This window comes from Bombus fervidus, chromosome 7 (genome assembly GCF_041682495.2).
Source record: "Bombus fervidus isolate BK054 chromosome 7, iyBomFerv1, whole genome shotgun sequence".
Taxonomy (NCBI): Eukaryota; Metazoa; Arthropoda; class Insecta; order Hymenoptera; family Apidae; genus Bombus; species Bombus fervidus.
The window spans coordinates 4259052-4271775 of NC_091523.1; the positions used below are offsets into that span (position 1 = coordinate 4259052).

A 12724-nucleotide genomic window follows, 5' to 3' on the forward strand; every position below is an offset into this window, starting at 1 on the left:
CTGACCACAAAATGACAATTACATTTTCGTCCAATGCCCTATCTGGTAAAAGGTAGGTAAAAGTAGAGTCACTGGGACATAAGCTTACGTAGCGTCAAAGTTTGGCTAGCGGCACACGTGGCCGCCGCGCCGCGCCGGTGTAACTGCGTTTTCTACCTGCATTTCTTTCTGTTTCTGTTCTCGGAGCCCGCGGTAATGCGCTTTTCGTTTACACAGGCCCGACTGTACTTGGTTCGGGTGTTTGCTCGCACACGCACACCGGATCTACAATGTACACCTATGTATGTAGCTGTAAAAACACCGTATGTACATACGTATCTTTGATATCTGCGTTCGCGGTTGTGGCGCGAGCGTTTGTGTGTCAGTAGTAGAACGTGGCCTCTTGGTGCGTGTGCCCTCTCCATGGGGAGGGTTGCTAGGTGGTAGGAGGTGGAGTAGTCGCGAACGCACAGTCGCTTCTCGACGATCGGACCGTAAACGTGGCGTTGCTGTCCAGCACGTGACGAACGTGCTCTTCCTTGGCCGCGAGCGAACTCCTTCGTGCCGCAACCACGCATCTACAGGGGAGTAACTTTTCCCCCCCTGACCTTCCATCCCTGGGAATTCTTGTGGTGTTTCATTCGAAGGCAAACGTAAGGAGGTGACTACGTTTGGTGATTCTCATTGGCAGATGAGCACAACTCATACAAGTAAGAGGATATGTCTTCTTTATTTGATTCTTTTTAAACAGACGTTAAGTAGGGTTCGATAGCTACCATTAACTTTCAGCTTCGATGGATTTTGTTAGTTTCAAATGCTATAAATATATACTCGAATTGAAATTCTAGATAAAAGAGGTTGGAAAGATAGTGGATAGAAAAAGTTTTAAGTCGTGACGTATCTATTTGATGGAGGCCTTGTCAGTAACGCATGGATTTGGAGCATAAACATATGTTTGTATCGAGTGTACGTGCACGCTCGCTCGTAATAGAGGTATCCGATAAGCGATATTTAGCTGGAGCCGATTAAGAGAACGAATCGAAACACACCGTGACAGGATTACCGTATCGAGCAGCCACTGCTAATATTTGTCACGATTCTCGATAAGAATCGCGTTACAATGTTACATATCGTTGATTCTTCGGTACGTTTAACTAGCTGTAAAACGAATGCAAGAGACACACGAGACACAGAGACATTGCGAACTTGCAGTATATTACATTTCCTCGTACTGTGTCTCAAAGAGAGCGTTCATGCTCGATCGTAATGACGCTGTGCTTCTTAAAACCTGCACCCGAACGATATTTAGACCCAATCGAGACGTACTATATGTTAATAATCATTCTTCACGATCGAATTACCTCATAATGAAGATTAATTGCACGACAGACCTGGATGGCGCAGAGGGTGCGCAACAAGTTTCCAACCGGGCACAGTTTAACTTCGCCCGTTCTAGATTGGAAAACATCCTCCATTAGAATCGTCGAGTAATTACCAACTTTTCTGCCCCTAAAACTATTTATCGAGACATCTAATTCGTTCCAAGTCTTTCTCGACTCGTTCCGAGTTTTTAATCAAATTGTATGATTTTTCTTTGAGACTTGCGTTTAGAAGCAAAAAGATCTCTCGCAAAGAATCCTTCTCGATAATCAGATGAAAGAATAGGCAACCGATATGTTACTTACACGAATACAAATCATGTTCGTACATGGTGATATTTTCCATAGAGTTTACCGTTTCTCCGTATCTTAAAATGGCTATTGCAACCGACTCGCGGTCCATTTGTCGACGATGATATTCAGTACGGCATAACAAACCGCTCGAAACGTTGCGAACATTATGAACAGGATTAACACTCGTTATGCAAATAACCCTATGAAATGATTTTCCACAAACGTGTTTCGAAACGCGAACGCTGCTGCACCTGATAAACACAGAGATTTCCGGCGTTGAATCGCGCAACTGCGTCATTGGTTCATATTTTGAGAACGTGGATCGATTGTTAGGATATCGATGGTCATATAGTTTCGTTTTTAGGACGGGTTATCGACTGAACGGCTATGACTTAGGCGATATTTTGGGAAAGCAAGTATCGAAGAATTAATACAACGGAGTAGCAAAAATATAGTACTGAATTAAATATTATCGTTTTAAATTTTCTTCGTTTAAGCTTGTACGAAACAAACAGTTCTTCTAAATCATCATCTTCCAAAAACCATATATCAAGACGAGTAAATTTTTTATACAAACACCTTAATCACGAGATATTTCGTGTTTTTTACCAAGTCTTATTACCAAGTCTTTAAATAAACTATTATATTAACATACATCCTATAGAATAGAATTACTACCAATATTTTCAACTGTCAATATTATCTTTCTGAAGAACTTTTCATCCAATATCAACTTTTTAACTTTTAAATAAAAAAATATTAGATTTAGTTTTACCTCGAACGACTAAAAATGAAACGCGAACGGTGAAACGCGAGCACGCTATCGGTAGATAATAGACGAAGGACGAACTTACCTATGATTACTTAACGAACGGAACGATTAGCCGTATACACGTTCGTTACCGTCATCTTTGTTGTAAAAGTCAGTGTATAGGCTATCGCGTGATAAAATTCACAGTGCACACTTATTTGAGTGCCATAGTGATTATGTGCACAAATACTGCGATGTTTTCCGTTTTTAACGTACTTTTTTTTTCTAATCGTTGACGTTTCGAATGAATTGTGGTCGTTTAAAATCCATTTAAAAATACGCATCCTTCACTAACGATAATTAATAGCGAAGATGAATTACAACCTAAAATGAATTTACAAAACAAGTTTCAGTGATTCGAAACTCGTCTAGATGTATAGATTCTTGATTGACGATAATTAACACTATGGAAAGTAGAACGTGGCACGAGAATGATATACATAGTATTTTTTCTACTCTGTGCCATCACGTCGTTATGCTTCTAAAACTGTGACTAAGATTGCGTATCGTACAATCGATAGATTAACGTACAGCCTAATTTATCGAAGTTCTATACAGACGCGACGTTATTCCGATCACGTCGATACAGCTGGCTTCTTTATCGCATAGAACTTATAACGTTTTCATTATCGCACGATGCAAAACATACGGAAAATTAATACTCGCTTGTATAATATTCACGTAAGCGAAACCGATATTCAAATGTTCGCTTAACATTTCCCTATTAAAACATGAATGAAAAAAGCAATTGGAATATTCTTAAACTTCGAGTTTACCGAACAAAGTGTGTCATTTATGAAGTACGTAAGTTATATGGAACGTACGTACATTACTTGCAATTAATTAAGTCGATCCTTGTACTTTAACCTTAGAGACAGTAGTTCAGAATCCTTTGTAATGTTCAGTTGCACCTGTGTTAGTCTGTTGCTTATCTATTTTTTTGCATGTCACGTTTCCAACATGTTACATTGATAAGTGATAAGCATTCTTAAAAAATCAATTCGTTACTGAAACTAAGCGAATTTGTACCTTTTAACTATTCTCCTAAGTACATTCTTTATTTTCATTTGAGTTCTAAGTTTACCTAAGAAAGTTCACAAACGTCGCTAAAATTTCATACGATTTCTATACGAACGCAATCGAGATAGCATATTATCGCGAAGGATCTTGTCGATTGGAAATATCTTCCAAGTTAACAAGTATTTTTCTAAATAACCAGATGAACCTCGCACCTGAATGAAAAGGAAAAGTTGTTCACAGCCGCGTGCCATGAAAATAAAAATGCCGGTAAAGATGCAAGCGTCACCAAGGCCTGCGTTCACCGATTGAGTTGCGCAATACGAGTCTTCAGAATTACAGTATTCATTTTTTGTTACGTTCGAACGATAGAAAAAACGCCACGTTACATGAATTTATTTTGTCAACTAAAAGCTACCGACAGAACCAGACAAAATAAATAAATTTTCCGTGTTGGTAGATTTTCAACGGAAAACTATATCGGTAATCTCGCAGAGAGCCAAATAGAAAATTTACACAATAAAAGCACAAGAATCGAAGGTAACAACGCAAATATAAAACAAGATTAATAAAGGCGTTTAGAAATTAAAATTTCACGTCACTGTCAAACTCACTGTTTGAAATATTTTCCATCAAGAAACGAGCGGAAACAAGCAGCAAATATCGATTGTTTCCGAATAAAAAATAAGTATCGAACGATTACTTGGAAAAAAAATGAAAAGCAAAAATATCCGTGAAGGTGCAAGAGTAATCAAGGTCCCCGTCCAGCGATCCAGTTGCGCAATAAAACCGTCACGTGATTGTTGTACTGTGCTCCGCAGTTGCAAGAGTCACGTCAACGTAACAAGACGATCCGAGATTCGCAGATTTGGAGTAACGATAGATGTGCGCAAAAAATTCAGTGTAATATTTTCCGTTCATTAATTCAAGAGACCACGATGCAGCGACGTGTTTCGACTTTACGTAAGTAACCGTTGACAGTCGTGTCCAAAGTTCAGACGATAATGAAAAAGGGGAAACGCGACAGTTTGAGAAACAGTCGAGAAATTTCTGTCGCGTCAAAATGTTTTAAGCCGTTGTCGAAGATTTTTATAAGTAGGATGTTCGATCATACGAACAACGATAAGAATACTAGAATATTACCAACACCAACACGTGCATCAACGTTACATTTTAAAAATTTTACATTTTTCCGATGTGTTAAATATTTTCACACTGAAGCAACAGAAAGAAATATACACAGGAATCTACCACGAATATTTGAAATTAAATCTTGGCCTTCCATCCTAATAAATGCAAACCAGTTTGCATAATTTCTCGAATAGATATTCAACAATCTATCATATTGCTTGTGAACATTCGCGAGGTGTTTGATTTCTACCGATTAGTTGCATGCATCTTTTGAGATCCTCTAGAAAAGGATCCGGCTAGCTTGTAATTTATTGCGAAACGTATAAAAGCAATGTACATACTTGTTTTGGAAGCTTGGTTCCAGATTTAAACTTCCAAAATGTGTTCTCTAAGTTAATTAAAGGAAAAGAAAGAAAATCAATACCAATGTCTTTAATTTTAATTTCAATTTCAATTTAATTTGCAACAATACGACCGTGCATACTGCACAGAAATTTCTAACTTTCCAAATCCTTCGTGTCGAGTCATTGATCCAAGGAAAATCATCATCTTCGGCCGACTAATCTGTACGGGAGAATGTTCAAATAACAGTTTCATTCAGAACGAAGTAAAGCGCGGCGAGCTTTTAGAAAACACGTTAGATCGTGCATTCCGGCGGCAGGAAACTGTTAAGACAAATAAATTCGTTAAGTATATCCGGGTAAAAATTTTCACCGGGACATATGTGGCACATTCAGAAGGAGAGGAAACGTACACGAACACACAGGCGAAACGTATTCTAGTGGCTTCGATGCTCGTCGAACACCAGAGCCCAGAGCGTAGGGGAGAAACTTAGGCGTGAATTGAAACATACGACGCACGGAATGCTGTAAACTCGAGTAAATTAACACCGACATATTTTCACTTAACGAAAGGAAAGGAAACAAATAAAAAAAAGCAGAAGAGAAAACTTAGAAGAAGAAAAAAGGTAGACTGGCAAAATTTACGGCGTTATTTGTTTCGAGTCACTGACAACTGTTTCGTCACGCATGAACCTCGACGTCAACCAGCTAAATGAGAAGTGCCAGAAGAAATGATTTTTCAACTGTTTTTATAACTGAAGATAGCGCTAATGCGCCATTATGTACATGTAATCTCGGACTGGAATCAAAGTCGTTGTTGAATTCGGGGGAAGTAATGTAATATGCGGGGGAAGGCAAATAATTAAAAGGTAAATTCGATGATAAATGTAGTTCATCTTTTCTGGCTGTAATTTTTTGTTTGTAGAAATGAACAGGAACTATGATTATTATACAACTCACTGTCAAAGAATTTTATTACGATATCTGTACCCTTTAAATGTAAAAAGATCATGACAATCCATGGAACTCGTAAAATACCAAACAAATCTTTCGTTTCTTTTCCTCTACTACTACATCCTTTCTGTAGTTTATAAAATCTAGCTCCAAAACATTAAACATCTTATTACATGAAACTTTCATTTATCGAGCAACGCATATGCCTACTTCAAATAAAAATAACAAAGAAAATCTCGACTCTTTTGAAGAACTTTACACTTGACATTTATCACTACAATTGGCTTTGTTCTTTGTTATCGTCCAACATTAACAACGTCAACGTTATTAACAATAATCCATTCCAACCAAATTTTTCTAAGACGGTGCGGTGCGTCGATCGAGCAGCGCGTTTCACTGATCCTGAGGTGTGGGAAATTACAGTCGTTCGTTTATTAACAGCTGATTAATTGGATAGACCGATGGAAAACGGAGTTCACTGGAAATAGTGAAGGATCGCGGCACAGTGGAGCAACGAGACGTCACGGCAATTATTTGAGATTTCCCGGGCGCGTTTAAAGCTGTCCGCGCAACGAGCCTCTCTAGAACCGATTTGAATCAAGTCGAGTCGAGCCGTTCAATCGGCTTGACTACACTGGAAACTTTCGTTTTCGCGAGAAACGGACCGATGTCGATAGCGGCACGAGGAAACATCGCAGTCGGAGTCGGAGCGATCGCGAGTTAAATCGAGCCAGCCCGGGGGGGACGTTACAATTTCACGGTAGCGGAACAGAGAATGAGATTACCCACGTACCACGAACCGCAAATGCGGCTTCTCCCGATCTCTGTGCTCGCATACGCTCGCATTTTTAAACTCGACGCGACGCCACGTGTAATGCACGGCCTGATCTGCTCATGGATGACCAAAGATCGATACGTGATCGTATATAATTGATACCAGAAAACAGTAAACCCGTGTATTTGATTTTTATCCGACATCCTCTGCGAAATGCTACTCTAAACTATGATAGAATTATCTGGTATATTTTAGGCCATTAATTAATATTTAAAGAGAACAACAAAATACGCTTTCGATTAATGAAAAAGCAATTTATTAAAATTACACTATCGTAGACGAAAATGTACTCTGGAAACAAGACTTTCGCAAAACATTTGATTCGATAATTTTTAGTTATAATATTACGGTTTGAGAAGAAAATGTATAGCAACCAGTTTAACGTGTGTATTATATTAATTGATAATTTTCTATCGATTTGTTAAAACGAGTAAGTGGCTGTAAATAATAGTTTTCATGCCACTTTGTACGAACTGGCTCGTTGCAAACCGATTATACACAACAATCGTAAATATCAGTAACGTTAATAACGCTGGTCACAGTTCGCCGTTCGTTGAATCAATCTCGTGCGACCGATACAACTTTGACAATCATTTTAAACTATAACAAGTACGGGCTTTGAAGTGTCGCGAATTACCAGCATCGCATAGGGGGACACCGAGATTGAGTTGTGGGTAAGTTGGCAAAGTTGTCCCGGCAAATTTGTCGCTACACATTTGCATAGGAAGGCAGTAATTCATTATTACGTTACTGTATTGACAGGCAATTAATCACGATTAGCAATTGGTTAAAATGTAATCAGATTTGCTTTGGAATCGGATCAAACGCATTGTTTCTTTCAAAAGTGTTAGTTGCAATATCTTGTCTCGATTCGCTGCATAATCGTTCGAAATTAATACGCTAATTTTGTTTTGCAATGTATTGTAAAGAATCTGTCCTGCTTATTCGTGTTTGCACGAGTCAGGTTTTATGATTTGAGTTCTGCTTCAACCCTTTGATCATCTTCTATCGTAATCATGTTTCATTTTTATGAAAGCATTTCGTAATTCAAAAAGCATATATAAGAGGAAATTCTAGGAAAGTCTTCTTCGAAATTAGAAAATTCCTCTAAAATCTCTAGAAATTAAAAAGTACCTTTAACGTAATTATTATACATTGAAAGCACTTCGAAACCTACGGTAGACGTTGAAAATTACAAACAACTTCAAATTCTTGATAAACGATGGAAATAATAGCAAATTTTGATTTCGTTACGTTAGCTAAAGTCTCGCTTTCCTATATCGTGAATAATAAAGGATAAACATAGTTTCTTCTATTTTAAACGAGAGGAATAAAACATTCAGAGGTATGGATGGTTTCTAGCAATGAAACATGTTTGAGCTGTTCAAAGAACACAAACGTCTGACGTCTTTAAATATGTCAATTCGTTCTTTCATTCCTCTTCCTCTCTTTTTTTCATTTTTTGCATAATACCAGTACTTTTCATCATTTACTATTATCGCTACTATTCTACTATTTCATGCACTCTTGCCTTGCTGAATAAATAATGCCCCTCAAGGCCCATTCTTGAATATGTCTAAAGGTTTCCTAGATAACGATTATCGCTTGTGACTGAATTTTTATTGTCGAATGGTTTAGATAGCGATATATCGCGGATCACTAATAAATATAGATGCGAAAAATTTATTAACTGTTATTTACAACTCATGCAGTTGACCTCATTAACAGAAAATAATGTCCCAACCTGACATTTCTTCGTTAACACCGCGAACGATAGTTTGCGTCCACGAACTCGAAGGGACTTGTGTTTGCCGACGCAAATTCTTAAAAGTTTGTAAAATTTCCTAATTGCGGCTGGAAAACTTTGCGATAATGATAATCTAGTTACGAAAGAAGGAAAGCTGTCAAAGGGAACTCGGAAAAATCGTTCTCTCTTGTAAGTATTTCCAAAAGCTGCCACAATGCTTTTAGGAAAATTTTATCAAATGTTCGCTAAGAACTACTACAAGTTTCATGGTTTCCGAGTTGCGACATAAGATTGGAAGTATTTAATAAGCCATTAAACAGTCACGTAGACCTACATACATATCTATATCACTAAGAAACGTCAACAGATACGTAACAGTGAACGATCATTTTATGAAACACTGCCATTTACATTACTAACGCAGGATGTACATAACGTAAGACTGATTAAGAAATAACTAAGAAAACATAGTATACAACAACATAGTGTAATTTATTAGTGATTCTAACTATCACTGTCATTAACACTGATATTAGCACACATTTCCTAATATCACCTTGTACCATTTACTCTCCCGTTTATAGGGAGACTGCGGAAAGTTTCTTTTTCTGGAACGGTGAGGTGTACCAAAGATCATGAACAGTCGATGAAACATTTGCCTGTCATGATACGACTATTGCATCAACGATATGCATTCAAATGAATTTTTTATGTAAAATGTTAAGTCTTATCCTGTAACTTTAAAGACGTAACTAAAGACGTACATAGGAATAAAGCAGATCAATTTCCTTTTAGAACAAGGAGATTAATATTCACACGAGACCTATTTATATTTTTAGAAGAAACGCTACTACTATGGAAATGCTGCCAAGGATAGCTGAAAGGCGTAATAGCTGTATCGAAAGAGAATCGAATAGAAAGCAAATCGAATCGGACGATTCGTAGGAATCTTTTTTATCGTACGTCGATGATAAAATTGATGAAATTCACATTAATAGTACACATGAACGCTACATTACACATCCTACGTCGTTAAAGTATTTGGAACGTATCGAGTTCTTTTTCGAACAGTCGATGTTTTATCAACTTGATGGAGTGAATAAGCGCTAACACGTTTCAAGTACCAGCCTGGTTGCCCTCTTTTTCACCAAAAGCCGTCCGTTACCTCTTATCGAGTCCGACCGAACGCCGCGCCCCGCCGGTGTGAATTTCCAACGCGTCTCGTTCATTGTTTAAGGTTTTACAAATTCCATGAACTGGATGCCGAGTTTCTCTAAGGTCTTTCACACATGCCAGTGTGTATTTTCGGTGCTATTATTTGTTCAAGAATTACAAAACGGGGAGAGACACTCGCTTCCCAGGAAGGAGAGGAAGAAACCTGCTTTCCGGTGAATCTCGACGACTCTCATAGGTGAGCTCGAGAACTCGACGAACTTCCAGCTTGTGTTGACTTTATTTCGGTTACGCGAAATCGCGCGACATATGAGATTTTTCCGTTCGCATTACGTGACGTGGAACACAATGGCACGTGTCGAATGAGTAATACACTTTCTGAAACAGCATCGTACCTTTTTTCTTCTCTCTCTCCATTTCTCGATGCGTCACGCCGTGTCGGCTACATTCTGTTTGCAAACGCTCGAACCAGATACGTATTCGACGAAACGGAAGGGAGTGTTGAAATATTTGAAGATAAATGCAGGACTGTAGAGGATAATACAATGAATTGTTTCGTTGTTGGTGACACAGACATCGTTAGGAGTTTCAGGAACTCGCGGATAGTTGTAACTATCTTAATCAGGGGAGCGAAAAAGATTGAAAAAAGGAATCTTTATTCGAGAGTTAAGCTTTAATAAACTGACATAAAATGTCAGCTACAAGCGCGTCTTTCCACACGATCGAGCTGATTCGTTCCCGCTTTTTCAATATTTTGAATCGCACGCGGAGCGTAGGCAACGCATTAATTAAAAAGTGGTCTGCGATATTGCGGCTAACTGCGAACCCAATTCCCTTATCTTCGACTGGAACGCGCTGAATGCTAACTTCTCAGTATCTAACGCGAGACACGGTGTACCTTTTCCATCCTGCTCGGCAATATCGCGAGAAGGGAACGAAGACACCGGTGGACTTACTCGGAAAGAGCCGAGGAGGCAGTAGAAAACGAAGAACAGGAAAAAAACGCAGCCATGGGAACGACGAGTCTCGTCGCAAACACACTTGTCACTTTGCTGACTAATCGCCGCTCGTCTCCTAACTCTGATCCTCTATTTCGTGATCGTGTGTCCTCAATGGGGAACATTCTCGCAACCGTTCGCGAAATTTAAGAGCCAAATTTGCTAATGTCACGATAAAACCGAGCGTCGGGTCTGATAAAGAATCTCGAAAACTGTGATAATTTATGGTAACACAAGTAGAATTCATACCATCGACGGCATTTGACGGTGATTCGTTTCTTTTCCAGGATTTCAATCGGTGATTGATTTTCTAGTAAAATAAAGAATTTTGAGAATGTTCTATGAAGTTCATTTCGTATTGGTTAAGCTTGAAACAGTTTTTTGACTAATGATATTGACTTTCAACGAGTGTTTTATTTTACGCCGAAACTCGTAAACTAACTTCAAAGAAGCTTTTGCCTGCGCTTAATAATAATATTTTGCAGGTAGATGCAACGTTTCGAAAGTCGGAAGTATTTAATCGAATATAAAATCGAATACAACGATGTATAATCACGAAGCCCACTCGACAGGGAGATGAAAAGAACGAAGCAATCGTTTTGAAATAAGCGTTTAAGAAGTTCGTGTTGGTGCAGCGAAAGGATTCAGAAATGAAGAGAGCGTAAAGATTCCTTTTTATGACTGGATTTATCGGAGACGATAGAACATTACAAAGATGACGTAACTTGGTGACCAATATTTATTATAATTATTCACTGACCCTTAAACCGCCATTATGGCGCCTATGACCGCTCTGCCCTGTACACTGTGTCCAATTTTTAAGGACTCGAGAACTACGTAACGAAACATTACAAAAATATGAAACGCAGAAAATTCTTAAAAAAACAGGGCGCTTATAAAGAGTAATCTGCTTTTTTTATGAGTACAGGCCTTTTTACAGACTGTAACGAAACATCCATTTTTATGTAAAATTTGAAAACAATATTACTAAATCTCGAGTTCTTGAAACGGTACATTTATCATAATAGGATCGAAAGCATTCAACTGGTTTCTACTTAACTATCTGTTTGCAGAAAGCAGGATTAGGTAAGAATATTAATGTTGTTAATAAATTTAAGTAACAATATTAATGGTATTGATAGAATTGAATAATAGTATCGACCTTTGACTATGTATGTCAAGGTACTTAGCCTTCGATACGTAAGACTAAAGGCTATTCATCGTTCAATAGTAAAGAAAATACAGAATTCTCAAAGTAATTTCTTTAAATCTATTTTCATCCATATTTCCTACATCTAATTAAAATTCAGGCACCCTATAGAAGCATACAGCCTGTATGATGGTCACCATCGAATTACGTCATTGACCTCGCTCGACGTTATTACGTTCGTACCGGTACAGGTACAATGCACCTCGCTGAGTATTGGAGATTAGGGCAGTACATGTTAAACTGAAACACTAACGACACAAACGTATGTAATTATGCCAGGCGATATGTCTGTTTCATACCGTAACAAGACTTGATAATTCGCGAAACGGTCATACCACGGCGTCCTCTTTATTTGTGAATTGCCGAGGATTTTTCGTCATAAATGATATACATATTTTAGCAATATTTCTTTCGGTTGTATTCTTGGTTCCTTGCGTGTACGTGATAAAGCAACGCTTATAACATTTTATGGTATTAAGAAATTCGAAGGTAGTGTTGCTTCATCACTGTGAAAATTGTACAGTTCTTTTCTAGTTTTTTAAAGTTACTAACCGACACTGGTAAAATTCGATCGCTGCCACGATTTTATAAAAGTGGAGATTTTAGACTTAATACTTTTTGCACCGTCGATAGGAGGTAAATGTGGTAGCAGAATTCCTCCTAGTCACATTGTGCGCATACACATGCCCGGACAGCATTTTAATTAAAGAGCTTAATGCAACATGATCGATCGTCTAAAGCAGAGCCGTTTCAGTGATGCAGGTGTTTGCGCTATCCATTGTTTCGGTTGGTACAATACGTCTCCCCGCTATTACCTTTCAGTTTCGTAAATTATATCGCGTTATCGACGTGTGT

General features: G+C 38.2%; 1 protein-coding gene across 3 annotated transcripts in view; it reads left to right on the top strand.

The window, feature by feature from the left end:
* Positions 1-12724, top strand: part of LOC139988962 (uncharacterized) — a 44023-nt gene that overhangs the window by 11299 nt on the left and 20000 nt on the right. The window contains exon 1 of one of the 3 annotated variants that reach the window (XM_072006780.1): positions 445-689. The exons of 1 other annotated variant lie outside the window; for it this stretch is intronic. The gene's annotated coding sequence lies outside the window, so the exon portion shown is untranslated. Of the gene's footprint in view, positions 1-444; positions 690-4275; positions 4444-12724 lie in introns of those variants that run through there. One more of the 3 variants, XM_072006782.1, reaches the window with a different exon arrangement.